Genomic DNA, 13812 nt, shown 5'->3' on the forward strand with positions numbered 1-13812 from the left:
TAGGAAAATTATCTTCAAATTAGGCTTCTGAGGACTAGAAACGAGCCCAAGCGTTTAATAGTTTGTATTTCAAACAGGAGGTGAGGGGTGGAGAGCGAAGGGTTTTCTCATTTCACATTAAATTTAGCATTCTATAAATGAAGCCTTCACCACCACATGCCCATAAGATCCTCAATGCCTAAACTCTGCCTTTATTTCACTCCCTAATCAGCTAGCCCAACACTCCTTCCTCCTTGACCCCCAAACAATATACAGGATTATGTTTCAGTGGAACAGCACTCTGGGGATTAACAGAATTAATGGCTAAAATAATGCATTTTACCCTCACCACATGTTCTAATAATAATCAATGAAAACCACCATAGTAATAAAAGCAGAAAATGACAGCATAAGTCTTTTTATTTTAAGTGTCCATCTTATAGATGTCCACAATCACGGACGTATCTCAAAGGGTACATTTCAGTAGTTACTGTACCAGAAACTGGGCCAACCACTGTCACATGAAACAAGAGGACATGCACTTGCCATTAGAAACTTGCTGTCCTTTCTGCTGTGTCCCTCTACAGGTCAGTGATCAAGGTGCAGGACAACCCATACCATGGTCCCCATCATTTAGAGTTCTCACTTCCCTTCATCTGAGTGCCCCCCGCCCTGCCCGGCCATTTGGATGCCCGGAACTATTTCTGATGGTCGCACACACAATCAAAGAGCCAAGAGCTATCAGCAGACAGTAGGTACAGTTCTCGCTCCCTCTTCTTTGAGTCTCTCTACAGATGGCACAGGTTTCCAGAGTCACCTTCATCCTCATTTCCCATATCTGGTAAAGTCTTGCTTAAAATATGGCACTGACTACAGAACATAGCAAGCCAGACTGAGTCTGGGAAGCCGCGGACATGGTGACAACTCCCGCCCTCATCCCTCCAGTTCCCGATCCTGCAGGCTGGAGAAGCGTCTTCCCTTCTTGGGGTTGGTGGGTGAAATCTTTGCTATTCAAAGAGGCGTTTTTGCGTAAAGCTTTTTGCACTAGATGCTTGTTTATTCTACTAATCTGGTCTTTTCCTTTTTTAAGTTATATGTGTGCATATGTGGGGAACTCGGAAGAGACCCCTCTCCCGAGAGCCCATAACTGCTGGTCACTCTGCCTGGCTTCTCGGCCCCGCTGGCCATTGGGAGCCATCGCGATTCCGGAGTCGGCGGGGCAACATCACCGCGTCACCTGCAGGGGCAGCAGAACGAACTGCGGACCCCCGGAGTGACGCCCCGTGGAAGGACCCATGAGTCGGGAGCCCCTCTAACGGCCGGGACTCCTAGGATTCCCTCCCGCAGAGGAGGGACGGCCGCTTCCTCCGGGTACTGAATCAGAGGACGAGACCGGCGTCAGGTTTGGGGTGCACGAGGACGAGGGAGAGGTTAGAGAGGAGCATCACTGGATGAGCAAAGAATGTGACGCTGGGGAAAGAAGGTAGAAGTCTCCAGACGTAGGACGGCACGTTTCCCTTAATCCCCTCCCCGTGCCGCCTGTGGAGCCCTGGATCTCTTCGTCATGGAGACAGACTGCAGCAACGCACGAGACTCCGGGCCGGCAGCACGCACACAGGCGCGCACACACGCACACTCACACGCCCGCCGCGAGTTGCACGCTGCAGACTTCTGCCTGACTTCCCGGCCCCAAAAACACCGCACCTCCGGGGCGTAGAACAGACACCACTCCCCTCCGCCCTCCTGCAATACACACGTAGACCCTACACTGCACCCAGAGGGTGCCGGGAACCACTTAAGGCAAGCCCTGGCCGCTCCCCTGTAAATGACAACCTTCCTGGCTGCCTGATCTGTCCAAATCTCCTACAAGCTCGCCTAGAGCGGGCCGCCCGGCGACCAAGCCAGGTAGGAGATGGAGGAAGAGCCAGGAGTGCAAGTGAACCCCACAGAACCGCTACTAAGTCACTATTCAGGGAACTGCACGTAGCCTCCGACCCTTTCCTGAGCCTTTCGGCCCTACCAGCAGCCCTGTTCCTCCGCTCGATGTCTGCACCGCTCCCCTCCTGCCCTTCAACCAAATCCCTCAGCGATTTTCCATTTGCCTCTCTCCATCATTATATCGCCCTGACCTGGTACTTAATTCCCCAAATTATCCGAGTCCACTTGTTCTCCGGAGCCCACTGTCCTTTGCTCTCGTTCAAATCCGCTTTCCACGCGCACCACTTTCCATCCATCTTCCCTCCTGCCGCTCCAGCCAGGAGACACTCACCCTCTACTATGCCCCTCACACTGCGTTCTCAAGACGCTCCCACCCTACCTCCCAAGACACCCTTCTTTCCCTCTGCGGCTATTCCAGGAGCCCGCATCCCAAATCCAGCCTCCCCATCCCGCACCAGCCTGCTCCCGGCCTGCCGGGTCCTCTCCCTGGCTGCGCGGTCTTTCCCTCTCCCCAGCCTCCGCCAGAGTCAGCGCTGCCCTCCAGCTTTGCCGGTCCCCCCAGCTCCAGCATCCCAGTGGCCACCCGCTTTCAAATTGGCCAAAAGGCTCGCCGAGGCGCCAGGCACAGCGGGCAGCGGCCAGCCAGCTCTCTGAGCGCCAGGCGCACCTCCTGCCTGCCAGCCTGGGCTCCCTCGGGCGCCAAGCCCTGGCCCCACCGCCCGACCGCCTCACAAACTTACTTGCGGGTCGCCAGGAGGGGGCTGCGGTGAGCGGCGGCGGGACCCGCGGCGGCGAGTGCGCCCCTCTCGGCGGGGCTGGGCGGCGCGGCGCCGGCGCTGCACTCCTGCGGCCGCGCGCGGAATGGGCTCAGCCTGCCGCAGCCCAGCTCTGCCCCCGCCGCCGCCGCCGCGGCCGCCGAGCGCTCCCAGACATGCTCAGTTTCCGGACCTGCCCGCGTGGACGCTACCAAAAGCCAGCCGCGGCGGGGGAGGCGGAAAGGAGCCGGGGAGCGGGCCACCAGCCGGAGGCTACCAGCCTGGAGGCCCGGAAAGAAGGGGGGCGCCGCGCTGCTAAAAATAGCTGCTGCGGAAGCCAAAGCTCCGGCTTAAAGTGCGCCCCCCTCCCCGCGCGCGTTCCCGCCGCCGGAGGCTCGGGAGCTCCAGGCTGCGGAGCAAGAGCTGCTGCGGCGGCGGGGACCTGAGCGCTAGTCCTGCTTGGTCCCTGCCCACCCTCTGGACCCGACTCGGGGGAAACGGCTGGACCCTATCCGCACCCGCGGGTTTCGCCGGAGCTAAGCCCCAGGCTTGCCCGATTTCAGGCTCCCCCCAGCCCGCCAGCCCTAATTTTGAGTTATTGCCCAAGACACGGAGAAAAGTTGGATTAAAGTGATGAAAAAGCTCCGCCACAGCGAAATGGGCTAAGGCTTTTGGAGAAAAATTAAAGTTTTTCAGATGCTTGGTTTTGCTGGAAGGAAAAAGGAGGAAAGGAGGGCGATGATCAACAGCCCAGAGAGGGGGCCCAAGGGCGCCTTAGGGGGCGCGAGGGGCTGAAGAAAAGGCCTTAGAAAGAGCTTATAAAATGTAGAATTCTTCTCAGGGCATTTCTGCCTCCTCTTTCCGCAGGATTTTGCACAGGTCGCTGACACCCACCCTGACCTTGGTGATTTTGTTGTTCTTGTTATCTGAACTGTAATTTCCTTCTCCCACGTTTTATCTCCACCCTTCCTCCTCCAACCTGGTTTTAAGTTGCGAAAAGAAAAGGGCGCAAAGTGGAGATGGGTGAGTTTTGACGCCTGAACTGGAACCTGGCCTTTTGGTAACCCTGTGGAACGAGGGGTCGGTCCTGATGCCAAGGTCGGGCCAGGATGTGTTCCAGGTCTCCTGGGCATCTAGCACTTTTAGCCTCATGGTGCCTCAGAACCACCGCACCTGCGAATTAACTATTTACCTGCTATTAATTTTCAGTATATTGTACCTTAATTCCTGATAATCTACTTTTGAACATTTTCCTCCTTTAAAGTGAGAAGTACAAATGTTTCCTGGGTCAAATACCTGTCTTATTTCATTCATCCCTCACAACTACCCCATAAGAGAATCAGTATTTCTGTTTCACAGAGAGGACGTTGAAGTTCACAGAAGCTCGTCTCTTATCTGGAATAATAGTGTTGAATCCATAGTCTGCTGACTAAAAACTTCCATGGTTTCTGCATAACCTATTGCCCTGAATTCATAGCTTTACTTGAGATAAGGGCTGAAGAAATTTAGAAATTATTCTCTGTGGAGTGCTAATAATTGAAAAATGCAGATTACGAGCTTTTTTCTCCATTTATTTTCCCCCTAATTTCTCCCTGAGCATTCACGAATTAGATTTTGTGTATTCTGTTGAAAGGGACATGTTTTTTATTTTTTCATTCAGAGAATTTATTTAGAATCTTCTAAGGGCAATACATTCATTTGAAATGTATTTTATAATATCTCACTGTTCAGAGTCTTTGTTAAGGCTGCTTTTTCTTGTTATTGTTATAAATTAGTGAGGTTTTGCTAACCCTAGGTAATGTAGGTGTGCTTTTTCACAGAACTGTGGGGGTATGTGTCTATTTGGGTCAAATTGTCCTCCCTCCTGACTTGCCCTTCTCTCCCCACTTACAACTTAGTGCCATGTTCAGCCTAAAATAGATGAATAATTAATGTTTGATCTTTTACTTGCTAGCCTCCAGTTCTTTGATTCCTTCTTCCTTTAGAGTGTATCTCCAATAGATGTCATCTCCAAAACTAGAGCCCCTTTGTAATGACAACACTATTTTCCTAATTTTCCATGAGCGATTTATTGGGAAGATCAAAATGCAATTTCCCTAGGGTATCAACACTACTCACCCATTATTTTCTGTACCTAGTGAAAAAAGACGAAAAATATACTTTATCTTCATCCTAGTCGTTTTCCTTCTTCCTTTCTCAGTAATTAATCTTTTTTTTTTTTTTTTGAGGAAGATTAGCCCTGAGCTAACATCTGCTGCCAATCCTCCTCTTTTTGCTGAGGAAGACTGGCCCTGAGCTAACATCCATGCCCATCTTCTCTACTTTATATGTGGGATGCCTACCACAGCATGGGTTGCGAAGTGGTGCCGTGTCCGCACTCGGGATCCAAACTGGCAAACGCCAGGCAGCCGAAGAATCGGAACATGTGCACTTAACCACTGCGTCACCTGGCCGGCCCCTCAGTAATTAATCTTAGGGCGGTTATGATTGAATATCTTCATGCTACAACATGCACACTAGGCATGATTATGAAACGGACAGATTTTGATTTCAAAATTAAGACTTTTTGATTTCCCTCCTAAATATGTAGTTCAAAAATATATTGCATTTGGGACTCTTAGCGAGTGACAGAAACTCTACCTAACTAAGGCAAATAAATACATTGGGCCACATAACTCAAAAGTATAAGAGGTGGCAGGGCTGATCCATTACTTAACCACATCCACAAGAATATGTTTCTCTGTCTCACTTGCTCTCAGCATTGCTTTCCGCGTTGTCTTCATTCTCCGTCAGACTGTGTCCAAAGTGCAGTTCCAGCCCTACACAGATGACAAAGTTTTCCATTGTACAAAGAAAGCAAACCTCAGGCTCTGATGAGGAGATCAGTCTTTGAAAAAAGGACTCTGATTGGCTGCTGCTTCACATGCATAACCTTGTGCATCCTCTGGGAGCAGAAACCCTCTCAAAAGGAGAGAAGGTATCCAGTTAGTGGAAGAAGGGATAGGAGATGCTGGCAAGAGAGAAATAATAGATATCCACCACAGGCACGGACTGGCCTGTTTCCCTCTAGACACAAAAAGGACAGCAAGCCCCTGGTGGAATATCTGTTGGTTTGAGTTATTCAGAAATGAGTAAAAGAATAATAATGCTTTGAAGTGATTTTTCCTGTCTCTTTTTAGGCTCAGATGCTTTGATTTGCCTGTCTAAGGGCAGCAGCTAGTCCCCTCTTGTTGCCTTTTCATCTTTATTTCAGGGCCTGTTACTTCCAAGGTGGTACCACTCATTAAACTCATGTAATGAGCCTCCACCCAGATGAGGCCTCCAGTCCACAATCTGTCTCTATGGGACAAGGACATTTTCCATATTCTTAAAGGCCATTCTTTCTTTTTTGATTTAACATACTTGGTCATTTGTAAAAACTTGATCATTTAACAAACTTGATCATTTGTAACAACCTTGATCATTTATTATCATTTAATAATAAAAAGTGGGCTTATTTTGCCTCCAAACCTGAACATATAGGGGGGATATGCTGCTCTTCCTGCAGTAAATGTATTATGTCTTTCATATGGATCATTGCTGGAATTATTTAAATAAATGACTATCCCTCCTTTTCTCTTTGCTTAACCCCAAATCCATACAATTCACTTGCCTTTTTTAATATTTGTTTATGAAAAAAGGAATGCAATCCATGGATCACTTCATTTAAACTGCATTTTATGATTTAATTAAAATAATCAAATCCAGAATCTTTTCCTTAATCTTCTTCCTTGTTAACTTCTTTGTACGTAGTCTTCTATGAGCTTCTTCCTCAGCTTTTGTCACACCGTGCTTTCTTATTCCACGCCTCTGGTGCTCCTCCTTTCTTTTCCTAGCTCTTCTCCTTTGTCTCACTTCTGCAGGTCTTTGACCTTCTCTTATACCATATGCCATTGTTTCAGTTATCTATGTACTCGCTTTTCCTCCCCCACTGCACCGCACGTTCCTCAAGGCTGGGGACTATGGCAAATTTATGCATGTGTATATTTTTAATCTTCTTCAGTGCTCAGTCATTAATGGAGTGTAAGGGGAAGGTGGATATTTAGATACGAAACCAGAGGACTCATGGGTCTAGCGTTAAATTGCCTAGTTTCAAGGAGTGTGAAAAGATGGAGGGCACTGATGCTGCAGGTGGCGCTTTGCCTGTTTCACCATTTTGTCTGGGGATAGCTCTGTAGTGCCCCTTCTTCCCTCCTTTGCTTTTTCTTACCAAACTTCTGTAAAGTTGGAATTCCTTCAGTATGATCTATGCCACATTGCTAAGCATTTCTAATTTTTCCTTATCTTGGCACTGACCACTGGGAATGTTCTGGTTCCATTACATAGAGGCAGCTCATTTTAGACACTTGGGCACCTGGCCGCCTCTCCCTTGCACTTCTTTCATACTAAGTTTGCTTTTAGAAAATCAGAACTAAATTAGGAAGGTGAAGTAATTCAGAATTGAGTTCTTTAAGAGAAGAGGAAATATCAAGATGGCTTCATTGAAGAGCTATTAAAAGCTTGTCTTCTTGATAGCTATTTTCTCACTGTGAAAAAAATAATTCTTAACATGGAAAATTAAATGGAAATAATTCAAAGTCACTAATGCCCAAATTATTCTTTCATTTCATGACTATAGATAAATGTCATAACAGATCAACTGATGATATGCACTAAAGATATAAATGTTCATTTCTCCCTCTCTCTGCACTTCCAGGCTAAAACTGCTCTAGGTAATAGTCATGGGACATTAAGGATGCTCATAGTATTTGTGAATCAAAGATGCTTCTTGACTAAAAGACTTAGCTGTGATGGCCGTTTCCTCAGGGAAGAAGAATGTGGATAATTACATACTTCAAATATCAGGCTGCTCTTTTCTTGCCTCTAAATCTAACACAAACATGACTTAGTTATTGAACAAGCAGCAAGGTCTTGATGCAGCTGCAACTCTTTATACTTCTCATGGAGTCCAAAGCTACAATAACCAATGTTTTTAATGTGTGATTTTGGATTCCCAAGTATTGTCAAGAAATTCATGACCATTAATTTGTTTCCATTATATATTTGAATATAAGGGATTCAAAATACTAGTCTGCATCAATTAATAATAATAATAGCCAATATTTATTGGTACCTCTATGTGTCTCATTCTGCTGTAGACACTCACTTTGCGTACTATTCATTATTTAATTTTCATGGCAATCCAATGAGGTAGTATGTTACTTAGCTTCTTTTTGTTTGTATATATAGAAATCCAACCTAAACTGGTTTAGATGAAAAGGGAGATTTTCTGGCATAACAGTGGTGGAAAATATAACCTCCAGAAGACAGGGGGGTTCTCCAAGCCTCAGAGAGTGGAAACACTGACATGAGTCTGTCTGTTTCTCATCAACATCTCTTTCTTGTGTCAGCTGTATTTTCCCACCTGGAAGACAGGTTTCCTCTACAACCTGCAAAGTCCAAGGATCTGTCTATTAAATAGTGATTGAATCTGTTCCATTTGTTTTGGCTTAAAAATTCCCGGAGAACTTAGTGACTTACTTCCAAGGTACAGAGTATGGAAAAGGAAAAGTAGCAACTTTACAGTGGAGAATCTTGGCAGACCCTGCCTTAACCAAGTGATGAAAGTTAATATCATCAGTGATGTCATGTGGATATCTTTACCTCCTGATACCATGTGATGAGAAGAGCACGTCATCTCTGTGGAGTTATTTCCAAAAAACTACAACTCTAGTCCAATCATAAGAAAAATATCTGACAAACCCAAATTGAGGGGCAGTCTACAAAATACCTGACCAGGGCTCCTCAAAACGGACCATCACAAAAAAACAAGGAAAGACTTAAGAAACCATCACAGACCAAAGAAATGACAACTAAATCTGGTGTTGGATTGGCTCCTGGAACAGAAAGAGGAAATTGATGGAATCTAGAGTTTAGTTAGTAGTAATGAACCAATGTTAATTTCTTAGTTTTCACAAATATAAGAAAGTTACCATAGGAGAAACTGGGTAAAGGATATACAGGAGCTCTCTGTACTATCTTTACAACTTACCCATAAACCTAAAACTATTCCAAAAGTTTAAAAATACATTTTAAAATATAGGGGGAAAAGCTAATATTAGTAAAACAAATTCCTGGGAAAAACCATGATCCAACCAGCTTGGATTAGGTGCCCATCCAAGACCAATGAACTAGGAGCAGCAGGCAAGGCCATCTAATAGAAAAATGACCCCTGGGTCCCACAGTTGCTATTCCAGTCATTCCCAGAGAATGGGACAGTTGGATAGGGATGAAGTAGATAGTTGTGAGCCAGGAAGGAATCCATTTGGTGAGAATACAGATGAAAAAGCTAAAGGTCAAGAGACTGAGTACTATTTCATCAATTCTCCATCTAAATAATCCACATTTTAAACTTTATAAAATTGGGATGCATCTTGTCTTTCCTAGTGATATCATTAACGTTTTAGATTTAATGAAATCTGGTAATTTGTCTCTGAAGATAGTAAATGATGAGACCCCAGAATTCAAACTCAGGATCTTAATCACTCTGTTATTTGGACTCCAAAAGAAACCAAATAAACCTTTGTCTGTCATTTCTTTCAAGTGTCCTTCGATATTGAGCATACTACCATTTAACATAATGCTAATTACATCAACCCAAACTGCAACAACAAAAGTGAAATCGAAACCAGGACAAATTTGATCTGAGAGTTTGTTATTCTAAGTGATCAACAAGATGCCATACATAGCTAGGAAATCAGATGGAATTCTGGGAAATTAAGATAGTCAAGGGCCAGGATTTAGGCTCTTTTGACAATAATATACATGAAATGTTGTAACACTCCATTTTAGAGAATTCATTTTGATATTTCAGCTCAAATAGCTAGAAAGAAGTTAGATTGACTTTAAAAAGTAAATTTTCTTAACCACGTACCTAGTTAGTTTAATAAGGTGTTATGACACAAGGAAACATGGGCATTTATGTTTCATTCCTTTGAGAGACAATACCATGCTGTTAGGAAAATAACTTAAGAGAAGGAGACAAAGCCTCTGTCAATTCAATGTTTTAATTCATAATGATTTATTGTGCACCTGTTATCAGCCAAGCACTATACTAGGCCCTACTGACATTGTATTGCAAAAAGATAGACTTGGCTCCTGCTTTTGTGGAGCTTTTATCATCTAATTACAAATGAAGTAAGAGTTTAAAAACTGTAGAAGTTCAGGGAACATATGGCCAGGGAATTTAACCTAGTCTGGATGGACAAAGTGGCCTAAGGAAATGATGCTTAAGCTGAGACTAGAAAAACAAGTACAAGCCTTTATCAAGCACTAGATGCATGCCAGGTACTGCACTATGTGCTTTACCTAACCTGACAGGTATTGTTCCAGATCGGCAGCCCATCGTATGTTCAGATCTCTTTCTAGAGGTTTTACTGTAGGCAGAAGTTGAAAGGCTAAAATCTACATTTCCCAAACATCCTTGAGGCTGGAGTCCCAGATATAGTTTAGACTCTGCCCATCAAAATCACGTATTAGAGGGGCTGCCCCCGTGGCTGAGTGGTTAAGTCCATGCGCTCCGCTGCAGGCGGCCCAGTGTTTCATTGGTTCGAATCCTGGGCACGGACATGGCACTGCTCATCAAGCCACGCTGAGGCAGCGTCCCACATGCTACAACTAGAAGGACCCACAATGAAGAATATACAACTATGTACTGGGGGGGCTTTGGGGAGAAAAAGGAAAAAATAAAATCTTTAAAAAAAAAATCACGTATTAGACTTTTGAAACTGGAACTGAGAACAAGGAAGAGACATGATGAACTTGAGCCTTGCTAGTCCAGCAATTGTGGGTGTGGCAGTGTCTTCCTGATCCTGAAAAAATAGCTTAGACAGTGTTCTGACGGTACCCTGATCATGGCTGCCGAGGTGTGGTTCTTGCTTGCAGTTGCCACAAAGTCTGTGTGAAACCTCACCTGCCTGGTGGTGGAGGTAACTGCTCTCCTGGTGGGCCATTTTGTGGGGTTATTTTGAAAGTCCTTCCGGGAGGCTCAGTGTTTAGCCTGATCCTCTAATTAGTCTAATAATTTTTGTAAGCACTAAATTCTTCAAATAACTTCTTCTCCATAAGATAGTAATTGTGGTTTCTTTTATCTGCTACTGAGCCATAGATTATACAGTATTTGGTGCCAGAAGTGCTTCCAGGCCATTAAAGAAGGAAATCTGGGATTGGTTAACTAACCAGGCTGGGTTTGAAGAGAGTGAGATACTAGAATCCCACAATAGTCACTGGTGAAGCGCTACCACATCATAACCTGGGGTTACTTAAATTAGGTCCTGTGGTCAACTGAAATGAAGGGCTTGATGAAAGTGGAACATTGGAGATCTGAAGAAATGGAAAATGTAAGGAATGTTGGGTGGGCTGACTGTGCATAACTGTATTAAAGCGCATAATGAAAGAAAATGGAAGGTTTCAGGATTTAAATTCTTAGCTCAAGGCAAAGCCTAAGAGAACCAGAGTTTTTATAATGGTTCTAACGAAAATAGTTATCTCTTATATCTAGCTGCTGGAATTATGTACTAAAACATCAGATGTGGAATCTAACCCTATGCATCCTGAGTTACAATTTAGCATGAATTCCTGGCCTGAAAACAAAGGGATTGATTGGGAAAATGTATGATCCTAAGAATTGAAGTGATGACAAATATATATGATGACATTTGAAAGAATTAGTCCTTATTTCCTGAGCCCAAAACTCCACTGAACCTTACATATGTGCAGAAATGCCTTTCTTTCATTGACTTACCTATAGTTACCTCCTCTGAGGTAGTTGCCTTGAAAGATGATATCTACTCTCCTTTCATGCACCTCTACAAACTTTCTTCAGTCTAAACCTGTAGCATGAGTGAAATCCTAGCATGCCAAGGAAGTTAGTTAGGAGGTTGGGGCAATTACAAAGGCAACCCAAATAGAGGTTCCGCATGCTTAAAGAATACCATATTTGGTTGTTTTTAAAATTCTATCAGCAAGAACCAGGGAAATGTGTGTGTGTGTTTGTGCATGTGTGTCGGGGGGTATTCTGAGGTTGCTAGACCAGGGAGGAAAGAAGGACATAATTTATCAGTGTGAGGGTACTTATCAGAGAGCCTGCATTTGATGTACCATCTTGAACAGTTGGGAAAGGTTCTAATGGTTTGTTCACTTGCTTAACTAAATCCTAGTCTTAACTAAATCCTGGTCTTAATGGTGAATTATACTGAATGAAGTTGATACGCTGGAAAATCACATGTGTAAAATAAAAGGGATCTGAGAAGTTATGGAGATAGCAGTGTTGGAGTGGTACTATCAAGGAAGATTGGCTCAACTATTCTCTAACCATTTGATCTCTTAGCAGACTAAGAAGACCTTTCTTTTACCAAAATGCTAATTGCTGCATTAACTCTCCTCTTTGTCCATGAATGGAGGTGGGAGATGCTGACACTGAAATGACTTCTAGGATTTAATGGAAATAAAAGATTATCAGGGTGGAAGAGGCCAGGTAGCAATTTAACTACCAGAGTTAAGGTGGATGATTATCATAATGGATGACCCACAGAGATCCTTGGAAGTGACTAAAAGATCATGGATACCTCCTGGGTATAACGCCACAGTCCTACTTAATCTATACAACCAAGGTAACTTTTGTGTTGGTGAAAATAGACCTGACTTAAACATCAAAATGAAGAATCATGGCTCCCCACCTAAATTTCCAGACCCGAGTTGGAGCACTGGAGTCTGGGTACACTCTGATAGGGATCCTGCATTACAAGTAGATACTTGATCTTTCTTGTAGTCTTCCCCCAAAGGACCTGAGGTTATTTGCCAGGGTGACTGTATGTTGGGAAAAGGGAAATTCCCAGACATTTCTGGGGTTTGTTCATTCTAATTCTAACCCTCTGTGGTCCAGTGGCATGTGATAAATAGAAATTCTGTGTTGAGTCGTTGTCACAGAGGGCTCCGTGTTTCTGCAAACCTAGTCTGTGCTTGATTCCCCTCTCCCTGAGTGAAGAGTTGGAATATATACACTCAGCAACTCTTACTAACTCCCCACCATTATTATGAATGCTTTCAAAGTAGAAAAGTCTCCTTCCCACTCAAAAAGCAAAACAAAAAAACTCCCCCGAAACCTAGACCTCAACCTCCCTAGCAAAGAAATAAGTGATGAGCCAAAGCAATATCACATTTCTAGGGGAATCATAGAGAAGTGTTACCACCAAATAGTTGAAAGTTGCAAGGATAGTGACTGCAATCACATCTACCACTGAACTCACCTGTTGAATTCATGCACAAGCTATATGGATCCTGGCAAAAGCTTGTGAGAGGATTCTCAAAAGCTTAATTAGGTGATTACATCAATTGCAGTTGATTTTTCAAAGGTGACCTCATTACTGGAACAGACCAAGACAGCCCTTGACATCAAGTATGCAGCTATTTATTGGCCAGATATGTCTTTCATTGTATCTATAAACACAGAACCCCAGAAGGTGTTTGATTCCTTTACTTGATAGAAAAGCAGTACAATTTACAGTCTTGTCCCCAGGCAAGATCAACTCTCTGGTTCTATACCATAATATATAATCCAGAGTCCCCTTGATTATATTATCATCCCCTAGGTTTTATGCTGGACAACTACACTGATGACACTCTCCTAGTAGGATCAGGTGATCAGAAAATAGTAGGTACACTAGGTGCCGTGATAAGACATATAGGTGATGGGGAGATAGATTTAAATAAAAATTCCATATAAGTATGTATGTATGTATATTTTTACTTACTATCCAATTGTTGATTTAATGTTCCTCCTCTTGACTAGAATGTTTGTTCCAGGAGAGCAGAGATGGTGTCTGCCTTGTTCACCACCATATTTCCAACACAATCTTGGCACCTAGAATAAAGGAATATTCAATGGATAAGTGTGTTCTTTACTGGACACCCTCTTCTAAAGAATGGTGAAAGTTTTATAACTTTATAACTTATTAGTTATCTTCTCCAGGTAGAGGTGAAGGTTTTTACTGCTAGGTATTATAATTCAGAAAGGTTTTGAATTCTGCTAAAACAAGATGCGAAATCATTTTGAGGAAGAAGC

At 43.9% G+C, this 13812-nt stretch overlaps 1 protein-coding gene across 3 annotated transcripts in view; it reads right to left on the minus strand.

Moving 5' to 3' along the window:
- OXR1 (oxidation resistance 1) overlaps positions 1-2771 on the minus strand; it is a 449619-nt gene extending 446848 nt beyond the window's left edge. The window contains exon 1 of one of the 3 annotated variants that reach the window (XM_046642007.1): positions 2658-2771. The gene's annotated coding sequence lies outside the window, so the exon portion shown is untranslated. The remainder of the gene's footprint in view (positions 1-2657) is intronic. The other 2 variants (XM_046642001.1, XM_046642004.1) reach the window with 2 other exon arrangements.
- Between the last annotated feature and the right edge of the window lie 11041 nt (positions 2772-13812).

Source organism: Equus quagga, chromosome 16 (genome assembly GCF_021613505.1).
Source record: "Equus quagga isolate Etosha38 chromosome 16, UCLA_HA_Equagga_1.0, whole genome shotgun sequence".
NCBI lineage: Eukaryota > Metazoa > Chordata > Mammalia > Perissodactyla > Equidae > Equus > Equus quagga.